A 12,744-nucleotide genomic window follows, 5' to 3' on the forward strand; every position below is an offset into this window, starting at 1 on the left:
TATAATCTTAGCTACTTAGAGGCTGAGATAAGAGGATTGCTGTTGGAAGTCAACCCAGGGAAGAAAGTCCATGATACTCTTATTTACAGTTAAACACCAAAAAAGCCAGAAGTGGAGCACAGCTTAAGTGGTAGAGTGCCAGCTTTGAGTACAAAAGCTTAGGGACAGTGCCAGGGTCCTGAGTTCAAGTCCCAGGACTGGCATAAACAAACAAAAAAAGAAGGATATAATTTAGAGAATAAATAAATCCTGCAGATCAACTAAGGTGTAAAAGAAAACCCAGCATATTGCATAAGCAGTAACAGATGAACTTAATTGTTTTACAAATGGATAACATAATCATGCTGAAAGAGTTAGGGAAGAAAAGCACTAGCCTCAGTTATTTTGGAAGACAAAGACAAGAAAAACAATATACAAACATTGTACTGAGTTAATTTCTTTCTCATAGGAACATGAGTTAGCAATTATAAATTGTTATTAGCAATATTACTGTATAGAATTTTATTTAATACTTACTAATTTCTTTAATATTATTTATTTACTTAATGCTCTAAATACTGAACAAATAAGTAAAAATATTATGAGATCTGATTTCTAACTCATAATAAGGGTCTGAGAAGTTATGACACCCACACTACTGTTAGAACTTGATATCCAGTAAAATTCTCTAGATAACAGCAGCAGCAGCAACATCAACAACAACAAACCCCTGGAGGAACGGTTCATTCAGGGACTAGGACAGAAAACAAAAATAAATCTACAACATTTAATGTGGGAAGAATGTGTGTGTGTGTGTGTGTGTGTGTGTGTGTGTGTGTGTGTGTGTGTGTGTGTGCGTGTGTGTGTGTGTACAGACATAGCCACCTTTTTTTTGTTGTTGTTGGTGGCGGTCATGGGCCTTGAACTCAGCTTGGGTGCTATCCCTGAGCTCTTCAGCTCCCTGGCTACTGCCCTACCCCTTGAGCCACAGAGCCACTTCCTGTTTTCTGGTAGTTAATTGAGATGAGGGTCTCCCGGACTTTAGTGCCGGCTTTGAACCTCGATCCTCACATCTCAGCCTCTTGAGTAGCTAGGATTACAGGCGTGAGCCACCACGCCCAGCTCATAGCCAGCTTTAAGAGGTGTATATGTGGACCAAAGCTGGGACAAGCTAATGATGGTTTTGGGTCAGAATCCACAAAGCAAAAGGAATATCAAAGAAAGACCATACTAACATAAAGAACAAGAAATGACTTGTTTCCCCCCCCCCCCCCATTCCTGGGCTTGAGCTCAGGGCCTTAGCACTGTCCTTGGGAGCTCTACCACTTGATCCACAGCACCACTTCCATGTATATGGAACTAAGGATGAAACCCAGGTCTTCATGCATGCTAGGCAAGCACTCTACCACTAGGCCAAACTGCTGGCCCAGGATTATTCTTTTATGTAGAATTTCAGTTTTAAAAACATAAAATGGCAGGGCATGGTGCTCACGCCTTTAATCCTAGCCACACAGGATGCTGAGATCTGAGGATCACAGTTCAAAGTCAGCCCGGACACTAAAGAATGTGAGACTCTTAACTCCAGGTAATCACTAGAAAATGGAAGTGGCACTCTGGCTCAAGGGATAGGGCAGTAGCCTTGAGCTGAAGAGCTAAGGGACAGAGCCCAGACCCAGAGTTCAAGCCCTGTGACCAATAAAAACAAAACACAACAAAACACCATAAGAATTATCATTATACAACTAACCAGTGAACAGGTGCTGGAATGTGTGTGTGTGTGTGTGTGTGTGTGTGTGTGTGTGTGTGTTAAGGTACTTCCCCCACAAATACTTACTAATTATATTTTGGAGAAACTTAAGAGAAATCTAACTGATCATGTGTCTTATTGACATCTATGAGAAAGTAGTTTAAAAAATTGAGTTTAAGTTATGATTAACTTTTATTAACTATTCATGAATCAGGTAGCATCCTATCTAAACATTTACAAAAGTATTTTGATAAACTAAACAGACTAAGTCAACTTAATATAAGATAGGAAAAGAACGCAAAAACAAGGAAAAAAATTCCTTTATAAAGGGGTTTAAATGGGGGACATGCTAGCTCAGGTCAGCAGCTCCTTCTAAATTGGTTGCTGTGAATGCCCTGTTGGGGAAAACAAGATGTTTTGAAAATTCAGTTTCTGTGACAGCCAGCAACAAGTGTCTCCATTCTGGTCTAGTTTGGTCTGGTCTGTTAGAAACTAGTTCAGTAGCTAAGTTCAAAACAATGGCCTTTTATAAATTTTGTTCAACACATTTCAGATGCCTACTGATATAAGACATTGAAACACTTCTGTGGGTGGTGTTTTTACCAGAAAAGGATAATCTCAAATCTAATCAGGAGAAAACAGGCCAGAGAAGAATTTTGCAGAAGAATTTACTAGTCCTTTAAAAAGATCTCAGTCATGAAAAACTGAGCAACTATCATTTTAAGAGGCAAAATAAAATGCAATACTTTGTAAGATTCTGGATTGAATACTGGTCAGATAACATTATTAGTAGGAAAATTGATGGAACTCATTAAGATTGGTAGACTATTTGTTGTATGAGTGAAAATTTCTGGTTATATAATTGTACTGTGATTATACAAAATGTTAATAGGGGTGACTGGGTAAAGGTAAAACTTGAATCCATTTTTGGATTCAAATATTTTCAAAATAAGAAATTGACAAAGATAGGAATGCTTCCCTTAAAATTCTAAGAAATATGGAAGTGGCATTGTGACTCAAGTGGTAGAGTACTTGTCTTGAGTACAGAGAGGCCCAGGAACAGTGCCCAGGCCCAGGGTTCAAGCCCCAGAACTGGTTTAAAAAAAAAAATCTAAAAAATATCTAAGGTAGTAGAAGAGTTATTGATAGAGGAGAAAGTGGTAAAGTCAATAAAATATATGACAAGGTTTTTGGGAATTCTTTAGGCAGGCAGACTCATTTATTCTTAATTTTTTTAGTATAAAACTCATGACGGCAGGGAATGTGGCTTAGTGGCAGAGTGCTTGCTTAGTATGCATGAGACACTGGGGTTCAATTTCTCAGTACCATATCAGCAAAAATAAATAAAATTAATTTAAAAAACTCATGAAAGATGTTTTTTTCCTCAACTAATAAAAATAAAGTGTCATGAAAGGTATTCTTCCCTCTATAAGATAATTGTAACTGCATTCTCACTTTACTTCATTTTATGTTTTATCTTTTGTACGGAGGCTTAATTTCAGTTCAGTTTGAACCTTTGGATTAAAGTTCAACAGTTTACATATTGAAAACATAGACTAACACCTTAAAATATGGTTCCTGGGGCTAGGAGTTTGGCCTAGTGGTAGAGTGCTTTCCTAGCATGTCTGAAGACCTGGGTTCGATTCCTCAGTATAACATACATAGAAAAAGCCAGAAGTGGTGCTGTGGCTCACGTGGTAGAGCTCTAGCCTTGAGAAAGCCCAAAGACCATGCTAAGGCCGTGAGTTCAAGCCCCAGGACTTGCACAAAAAAAAAAAAACGCCAGGCTTGGTGGCCCACGCCTGTAATGTTAGCTACTCAGGAGGTTGAGATCTGAGGCTCATGCCTTTAACCCTAGCTACTCAAGAGTCTGTGATCTGAGAATTACAGTTCAAAGCTAGCAGGAGACTGAGATTCTTTTCTCCAGTTAACCACTCAAAAACAGGAAGTTGAACTGTGGCTCAAAGTGGTAGAACCCTAGTCTTGTGTAAATGAGCTTAGGTATAGCACCCAGGCCCTGAGTTCAAGCTCCACATATGACCAAAAAAAAAAAAAAAAAAAGAAAAAGAGGTGGGGATATGACTTAGTGGTATAATGCTCGCCTAGCATGCGTGAAGCCTGGATTTGATTCCTCAGTATCACGTACACAGAAAAAGCCTGTAGTGGCACTGTGGTGCAAGTCATAAAGTGCTAGCTTTGAGCAAAATATGCTCAGGGTCAGTGCCCTGGTCCTGAGTTCAAGGACTGGCAAAAAAAAAAAAGTTTCAGCCTGTATTAGTTGCTATTTAGACTCACAAATATCTCATCCATTTCCTTCCTTTTTCTACTCACCTTTTTCCTACTTTCACCAGTTCTTATCCCTGAATGGTTGCAGAAGCTTTCTCATTGGTACAATGTCCTTCTTTCTAAAAACTCCTCAATATTCTTTTTCATATTTTGGCTGCAAAACTTTTCCAAAATACACATTATTCATTTAATTCTCTTGCTTGAAACTCATCAACAGTTTCTTTGGCTTACAGAAGAAAGTCAAACTTCTTATCGTGGAACAAACTTCATCTGGTTCCTGCTTACATTTTCAGCACCATTTTCTACTGCTCCCCTTCTCCCCTCTCCATTCCAGCAACACTGAACTGTTTATGGTTACTGAAACTTAACAGAAATACTGCAGACTTTCACTTATGATAGTCTTTTTCTCTGGAATTTTCTTTTTCCTATTTTATTTTATGAATTCCTACTATGTATCATAAGTTAGCTCAAACTATAGTTGCTTTTATGACATTTCATAATATTTTTAATGTTTTCCTGAGGAATGTGGCAGTGTTAAGCTTGTCAGAGTTCTTTTTTTTTTTTTTTTTTTTTTTTTACCAGTCCTGTGCTTGAGCTCAGGGCCTGAGCACTGTCCTTGGACTTTCTCAAGGCTAGAGCTCTACCACTTGAGCCTCAGCACCCTTCCGGCTTTTTTCTATATGTGGTACCAAGGAATTGAACCTGGGTCTTTATGCATGCTAGGCAAGCACTTTAACCACTAGGCCAAACTCCAGGCCCTCTCTTTTTTTTTTTTTTTGCCAGTCCTGGGCTTGGGCTTAGGGCCTGAGCACGGTCCCTGGATTTTCTCAGGCTAGGGCTCTACCACTTGAGCCACAGCACCACTTCTGGCTTTTTGCTACGTATGTGGTACTGAGGAATCGAACCTGGGTCTTTGTGCATGCCAGGCAAGCACTCTACCACTAGACCAAACTCCCAGCCAAGAGTTCTTTTTTTTTACTTTGATTGGAGACCTATTTTGTTTCTCTCATCTATTAGTGGGTGTCATTAAGGGAAGAATTTTAAAATCATGGTGATTATTTTACTCCCTAGTGTAGTATACAGTAATGTAGTATTATTATTCTGTTTGGCCTGTTATAAGAAAATATTATAGGAGAGGTGGGAAAACAACAGACTTATTTTCTCTCCACAATTTTGAAAGTTGGAAGTCTAAGACAGGGTGCCAGAAGGTCAGAAGGTAAGTACTCTTTTCCTGTCTTAAAGTTGGCAACCATTTGGCTGCCAAATCACCGTGGCATTTCCTCAGTGTATGAGAAAGGGAAGTGATAGTGATCCTTTCCCTATTTATAACTATCAGTAGACAGGTAATTAACTATAGGTAATTAAGGTTAAATGTGGTCATAGGAGTATCTCAGTTTCCTAGTCTGTAAACTGATAAAGCTATAGTACAGTTTGGTTTATTTAAGTGCCTTTTAAAGATGAACATAAAATACTTATTTATCTTTAAATTTCAATAGCACAAAATGATATGTAGCGGAAAGTCTTTGCATGTGTATGTTGTTGTTAGAAACAGTAAACTATATATTAAAAAATTAGCATACTGCAGTTGTTCTCTTTTCTTTTTGTGAAGAAAGAGAATTTTTTTTTTTTTGGTGGGTTGTGGGACTTGAACTCTGGGCCTGGGCGTTGTCCCTGAGCTCTTCAGCTCAAGGTTACTGCCCTACCCTTGAGCCAAGCCCCACTTCCCATTTTCTAAAGGTTAATTGGAGATTAGAGTTTCATGTCCTTTTGTGTCCAGGCTGGCTTTGAACCTGATCCTCAGATCTCAACCTCCTGAGTAGCTAGGATTATAGGCGTGAGCCACAGCTCCAGGCTAGCAAAGGAGTTTTTTGTTCCCTGGTCCTCTTCTCCCTTGTTTTTTGTTCACAAATTCTGTATTAAAGAAAAGCAAACACCCTAAGGCCATAGCAGGATTTCTCAAATTAGATGCTGGTAGCATTCCAGTGGACAGGGCGGTAACCTTGAGCTGAAGAGCTCAAGGGACAGTGCCCAAGCTAAGTTCAAGCTCCATGACTCCCTCCACACCCCCCCAAAAAAGAATAGGATCTCTATATGCAATCACTGCCACATAAATTTAAGAACAAGATTAAAATTAAGCTGAGAGTTTGTATGTCATACATACATATCAGTCTAAATACTATAACATGTGTATAGAGTATATATCCCATCATAGACTTTTATGTCTATGTGGTTATATCTCCAAGAATGTGTCAACGACCTTGAATACCTGAATATTGAGTCATCACTCTTGTACTGTTTGGATCTAATATCTACATATCAAGGAGACCATGTATCTTTTGTTCCTTTGGCCTTGACTTATCTCACTCAACATGATTTGCTCTAGTTTCAGCAACTTCCCAGCAAATGTCATTATTTCATCTTTTCTGTTGGCTGTGTAGCATTCCATTGTACATATATATATATATATATATATATATATATATATATATACACACACACACACCACATTTTTTTTTGTATCCATTGATCTGTAGTAGGGCATCTGGGTTGTTTCCATTACTTAGCTATTGTGAATAGTGCAGCGATGAACATGGCTGTGCAGGTGTCCTTATCATATCCTGGGTTATGATGCTTAGGATAGATGCCCAGGGGTGTATGGTGGGATCATAGGGAATGTCTATTTTTAGTTTTTTGAGAAACCTCCAAACTGCCTTCCAGAGTGGTTGTAATAGTTTGCATTCCCACCAGCAGTTCAGTAGAGTTCCTCTTTCTCCATATCCCCACCAGCATTTGTTGTTGTCTGAGTTCAGAATATTGACCATTCAGACTGGGGTAAGGTGGTATCTTAGGGCTGTTTTTATTTGCATTTCCTTTATGACCATGGATGATGAGCATTTTCTCCTATGTTTCTTCAGTTCCCTTGACCATTTGGCAATTGGTTTGTTGGGTTTGGGGGGATTAGTTTCTTTAGTTCCCTGTCTGATGTCTTCTTGGTAAATATCTTTTCCCAGTTGGTTGGCTGTTTTTCTACTCTAGTAGCTATGACTTTGTCTGTGCAAAACCTTTTTATTTTTGGGCAGTCCCATTTGTGGAGTCTCTCTCCATTCTATTGTGATCCTGGGACTCTGTTAAAGAAGTTTTTGCCTGTGTCTAAGAGTTCCAGTGTCTTTCCTATTCTGTCGTGTAACGGTTTCAGGGTTTCAGGTCTGATATTGAGGTCTTTGGTCCATTTTGAGTTAGTATTTGTGCATGGCGACAGGCTGGGATCAATTTTTAGTTTTTTGCATGTGGCTGCCCAGTTTTGTCAGCACCAATAATTGAATAGGCTGTGTTTGTTCCACTGTATATCTTTGGCTCCTTTGTCAAATACAAGTTGACTATAGGTATATAGTTCTATTTCTGGATCTTCTATTCTGTTCCATTGATCTTCTGGTCTATTTTTGTGCCAATACCATGCTGTTTTTGTTATTATGTCTATAATAGTAGCGTTTGAAATCTGATATTGTAATACCACCTATATTGCTTTTTTTGCCTAGAATTGCTTTGGCTATTCTGGGTCTTTTGTTGTTCCATATGAACCTTTAGATTACACCTTCTATATAAGTAAAGAATGTTTTTGGAATTTTGATGGGGATTGCATTGAAATTGTATATCAATTTTGGCAGTATGGCCATTTTTACTATGTTGGTTCTCCCTATCCATGAGTGTGGGATGTCTTTCCATTTCCTGGTATCCTCTTTGACTTTTTTCTTTAGGCTTTTATAGTTTTCATTAAATAATTTCTTTACATCCTTGGTTAGATTAATTCCTAAATATTTTTATTCTTTTGGGGGCTATTGCAAATGGGATCATTTTCTTGATTTCTCCTTCTGTTTGTGTATTGTTGGCGTACAGAAAGCCTACTGTCTTTTGAAGGTTGATTTTGTATCCTGCCACTTTGCCAAATTGATTTATTAGTTCTAGAAGTTTGAGAGTGGAATTTATTGGGTCATTCAGGTATAGGATCATGTCATTTGCAAATAGAGATAGTTTAATTTCTTCTTTCCCTATGTGGATCCCTCTTGCCTTGTTGCTCTGGCTAAGAGTGTTTATGTTCCTTTTTTTTTTTTTTTTTTTTTTTTTGGCAGTCCTGGGCTTGAGCTCAGGGCCTGAGTTCAGGGCCTGAGCACTGTCCTTGGACTTTCTCAAGGCTAGAGCTCTATCATTTGAGCCTCAGCACCACTTCTGGCTTTTTTTTTTTTTTCTACGTATGTGGTAGCAAGGAATTGAACCTGGGTCTTCGTGCATGCTAGGCAAGCACTCAACCTCTAGGCCAAACTCCCAGCCTCTATATTCCTTTTTTTTTATAGACTAGATTTTACTGTTTTGTCACCTAACAATAATTTTGTTCAGCAAAATTTCAATCTCTCAAATACAGAAAATGATTTCTTGCTTTGATTTTCTTAAAAAAATTTTTTTTCAAACCAGGCACCTGTTGCTCATGCCTGAAGATTGCCAGCCCAGGCAGGAAAGGCTAGGAGACACTGGTTTCCAGTTAACCACTAAAAACCATCAAAAAAACTAGACGTGAGCTATTGTTCAAGTGGTGCTAGCTTTGAACAAAAAAGCTCAAGGACAATACCCAGATCCTACAGACTTAGTGCACAAACATGTGCAGGTATGCACACACACGCACACAAATACAGACACACATAAATTGCCTGGAATTCTTGCTAAACAATTTCAGTAAAGGGGTTTCTTCAGTAAATTAATTCATTTTTGAAAAGAAAATTATGGAATGCTTTGTGAATTCGCATTTTCATCCTTTCTCGGGGGCCATGCTAATCTTCTCTGTATTGTTCCAGTTTTAGTATATATACTGCTGACATGAGCACTCTTCCGTAAATTTAAACTTAGAAAAGATCTAGTTATTTATATCTACTTTTTTTTTCTACTTTTTGGGTCAGGAGTTGGCCTAGTGGTAGAGTGCTTGGTTAGCATGCAGGGAGACCTGGGTTCGCTTCCTCCATACTACATACATAGAAAAAGTTGGAAGTGGTGCTGTGGTTCAGGTGGCAAACCACTAGCCCAAGGACAGCGCTCAGGCCCTGAGTTCAAGTGCCAGGAATGGCAAAAAGAAAAAGAAAAAAAAAAAAGAAAGAGAGAAATGTTTATCTTTTTTTTTTTTTGGTGGGTTGTGGGGCTTGGACTCCACCTGGGTGCTCTCCCTGAGCTCTTCAACTCAAAGCTACTGGCCTACCCCTGTGACTGGGCGTTGTCCCTTAGCTCTTCAGCTTAAGGCTACCACTACCCTACCCTTGAGCCAAGCCCCACTACCCATTTTCTAGGGGTTAATTGAGATAAGAGTCTCAGGTTCTTTTGTGTCCAGGCTGGCTTTGAACCTTGATCCTCAGATCTCAGCCTCCTGAGTAGCTAGGATTACAGGCGTGAGCCACTGCGCCCATGCGCTGGGCAAGTTTATCTTTTTTTTTTTTTTGGCCCCCTTCTCTTTCTGGCCCCGCTCGCTCCCGCCCCGCTCGCTCCGGCCCCTTCTCGCTCTGGCCCCCGCTCGCTCCGGCCTCGCTGGCTCTGGCTCGGCTCGCTCCCAAACGCTCCGGCCCTGCTCGCTCCCGGCCCCGCTCCCTCCGGCCACCACTCGGTTGGGCTCCGCTTGCTTGCTTTCGCTCTCTGTCGCTTGTTGCAGTCTCGTCTCTGCCACTTCCGGCTTGGTTGTGTATGTGGGATACCGAGGAATCGAACCCGGGTCTTTGTGCATGCTAAGCAAGCACTTTAACCGCTAGGCCAAACTCCCGGGCCCGCAAGTTTATCTTTTTGCAATTATTTTTTTTGTCAGTCTTGGGCTTGAGCTCAGGGCCTGAGCACTGTCCTTGGACTTTCTCAAGGATAGAGCTCTACCACTTGAGCCTCAGAACCACATCCAGCTTTATTCTAAGCATGTGGTACGGAAGAATTGAATTTAACTCTTCATGCAGGCTAGACAAACACTCTACCACTAGGCCAAACTCCTGGCCCTACTTTTTTTTTTTTTTTTGCCAGTCCTGGGCTTGAGCTCAGGGCCTGAGCACTGTCCTTGGACTTTCTCAAGGCTAGAGCTCTACCTCTTGAGCCTCACCACCACTTCTGGCTTTTTTCTATGTATGTGGTACTGAGGAATCGAACCCAGGTCTTCGTGCATGCTAGGCAAGTAATCTACCACTACTGGCCCTACTTTTAAGTGATTTTTTTGTTGTTGGTGGTGGTGGTGGTTGTGGAGCTTGAACTCTGAGCCTGGGTCCTATCCCTGAACTCTTCAGCTGAAGGCCACTGCTCTAGCACATTGAGCCTCAGTGCTGCTTCCTGTAATAAATATTTTTGGAGTGTACATATAAAGAAAAAATGGAAATATTTAAATTATGATGTTGAGTTAGATGAGACATTAACCAAATTTTAGCTTAATGATTTTTTGCTTTTAGCACAAAACGTAGAAATATTATACATTTTGTTTTAAGTAAGCTTGTAAGTTGATTGATGACAAAGGTATTGCCAGTTTCTTTGGTGGAGAAAGAGATTTTGCTTTCTTTCTTTCTTTCTTTCTTTTTTTTTTGCCAGTCCTGGGCTCAAGGCTAGAGCTCTACCACTTGAGCCTCAAGACCACTTCTGGCTTTTTTCTATGTATGTGGTACCAAGGAATTGAGCCTGGGTCTTTGTGCATGCTGGGCAAGCACTCTACCACTAGGCCAAACTCCGGCCCTCTTTTTTTTTTTTTTTTTTAATGATGTTGCTTCCTGTCCTAACCCCATGGCATTTCCCTTCCCTTCCCTCTCTCCCCCCCCTCCCCCCCAAGTTCTGGAGTGTGAGCTTGAGGCCTCATACTTGTTGGGCTAATGTTCTATCACTTGAGCCATGTTGTTTTGTTTAGTAGATAGGGTAAATTTACTTACTACCTTGGGATGAAAAGATGATTTGTTGTTTCACTTCAAATTATATATATATAATTACAGATGAATTGTGGTGACTAATAGAAAAAAGAAAAAGGAACACACATGTAATCGGGATGCAGATTTGAATTTAGTGTCAGCCTAAGGTACATGAGCACTTATCTCATTGGATACAGCTTAGCTATAGATATCTGAAACAAATAAGACATGGATGAAGCTCAGTGTTAGATTGCTTGTCTAGCATGTGAAATGGCCTGAGCTCCATCCCCAGCACCAGAACAGTGACTAAACATCATAGAGTGAGAAAATAAGGTAAACTATAAAGTGAAGATCAAATCTCCTTCCCTCCCTCCCTCCCTCCCTCCCTCCCTCCCTCCCTCTTTCCTTCCCTCCTTCCTTCCTTATCCTGGGACTTGAACTCAGTTTGAGCACTGTCCCTGAGCTTTTTTGCTCAAGAATAGCACTCTAACATTTGAACCATAGCTCCACTTCCAACTTTTTGGTGGTTAATTGAAGGTAACAGTCTCATGGACTTTCCTGCCTAAGCTAGTTTTGAACTGAAATCCTCAGATCTCAGCCTCCTAAGTATTTAGGATTACAGGTATGAACTACTGGTGCCTGGTTTTGCTATTCTTTTTGATGTAGACTGTGTTTTGAAAGAAGATATGGTTACCCCAAAAGTAAGTATCTAGGTAGGACTATATATATGAATGGCTGATTAATGAAAATCTGGGGCTATTTGTGTGTGTTTATGCGCACATACACATGCATGTGTGTGTGTGATATGTGTCAGTACCGGTGTTTGATCTCCAAGTCTTATTTACTAAACAGGTGCTTTACCACTTGAGCCATGTCCTCAGCCCCAGAAAGAGCTTATTTTTAAGATCAAACATCTGAGAACAAAATATGATATAACTATGTTTTTGTGATGAGTGTGTATATTCCTATTATTTCAGATTTGATCAATTAGCCATGTATGTCAGTAGTCTATCTTTATTGCTCCCTATTAGTGTTTGTTATTTTGCAGTGCTAAAAGATGAAACAGCAGACCACAAGAATGATAGGCAAGCATTCTTGCCACTAAGTCTACCTACACCTATAGCCTTAGATAGTGTTTTTTGTTTTGTTTTGTTTTTGTTTTTTGCCGGTCCTGGGCTTGGGCTCAGGGCCTGAGCACTGTCTTGGACTTTCTCAAGGTCAGCACTCTACCACTTGAGCCTCAGCACCACTCCCGGCTTTTTTTCTATGTATGTGGTACCAAGGAATCGAACTCGGGTCTTCGTGCAAGCACTCTACCACTAGGCCAAACTCCCAGCCCCTAGATAACATTTTTTTAAAGTTAAATTTATGTAAAATAAAATTTACCTTTTTAGCCAGGCACTGGTGGCTCACATTAGTATTCCAAGCTACTCAGAATGTGGACCTATGAAATATCCAAATTTAAGACCAGCTTAAGCAGAGAAATTCATTAGACTTGATCTCCATAATTATTAGCAAAAAGCAGGACTGGAGATAAAGTTTAAATATTATAGTACCAGTTGATTAAGCAAACGAAGCAAACATGAGGACCTGAGTTCAAATCCTAGTATTGTCTAAAGAAAAAAAAGATTTACCCTTTTGAGTGTTCTGATCATTAAGTTTTAGCAAATTTATATAGTTATATAACCACTACTATATTCATTAGGGACATTTTCACCAGGGAGAAAAGTGAAGCTAAGAGTATATATTAGAAATGATAAACTTGTTCAAAACACACTGCATCTATATAATTATCACAGTGAAATCCCTGTGCGTTATTATTTATTTTTTGTTGGT

At 39.8% G+C, this 12,744-nt stretch overlaps 1 protein-coding gene and 1 non-coding gene across 2 annotated transcripts in view; one reads left to right on the top strand and one right to left on the bottom strand.

Moving 5' to 3' along the window:
• Nucleotides 1–12,744, top strand: part of Bmpr2 (bone morphogenetic protein receptor type 2) — a 101,952-nt gene that overhangs the window by 31,626 nt on the left and 57,582 nt on the right. The window lies entirely within an intron of this gene.
• LOC150048650 (U6 spliceosomal RNA) lies at nt 8,779–8,886 on the bottom strand. The gene has a single exon (XR_016539172.1). It is a non-coding gene; the product is annotated as a U6 spliceosomal RNA (small nuclear RNA).

The sequence above is a fragment of the Megascapheus bottae genome, chromosome 21 (genome assembly GCF_031878675.1).
Source record: "Megascapheus bottae isolate mThoBot1 chromosome 21, mThoBot2.hap1, whole genome shotgun sequence".
NCBI classification, from domain to species: domain Eukaryota; kingdom Metazoa; phylum Chordata; class Mammalia; order Rodentia; family Geomyidae; genus Megascapheus; species Megascapheus bottae.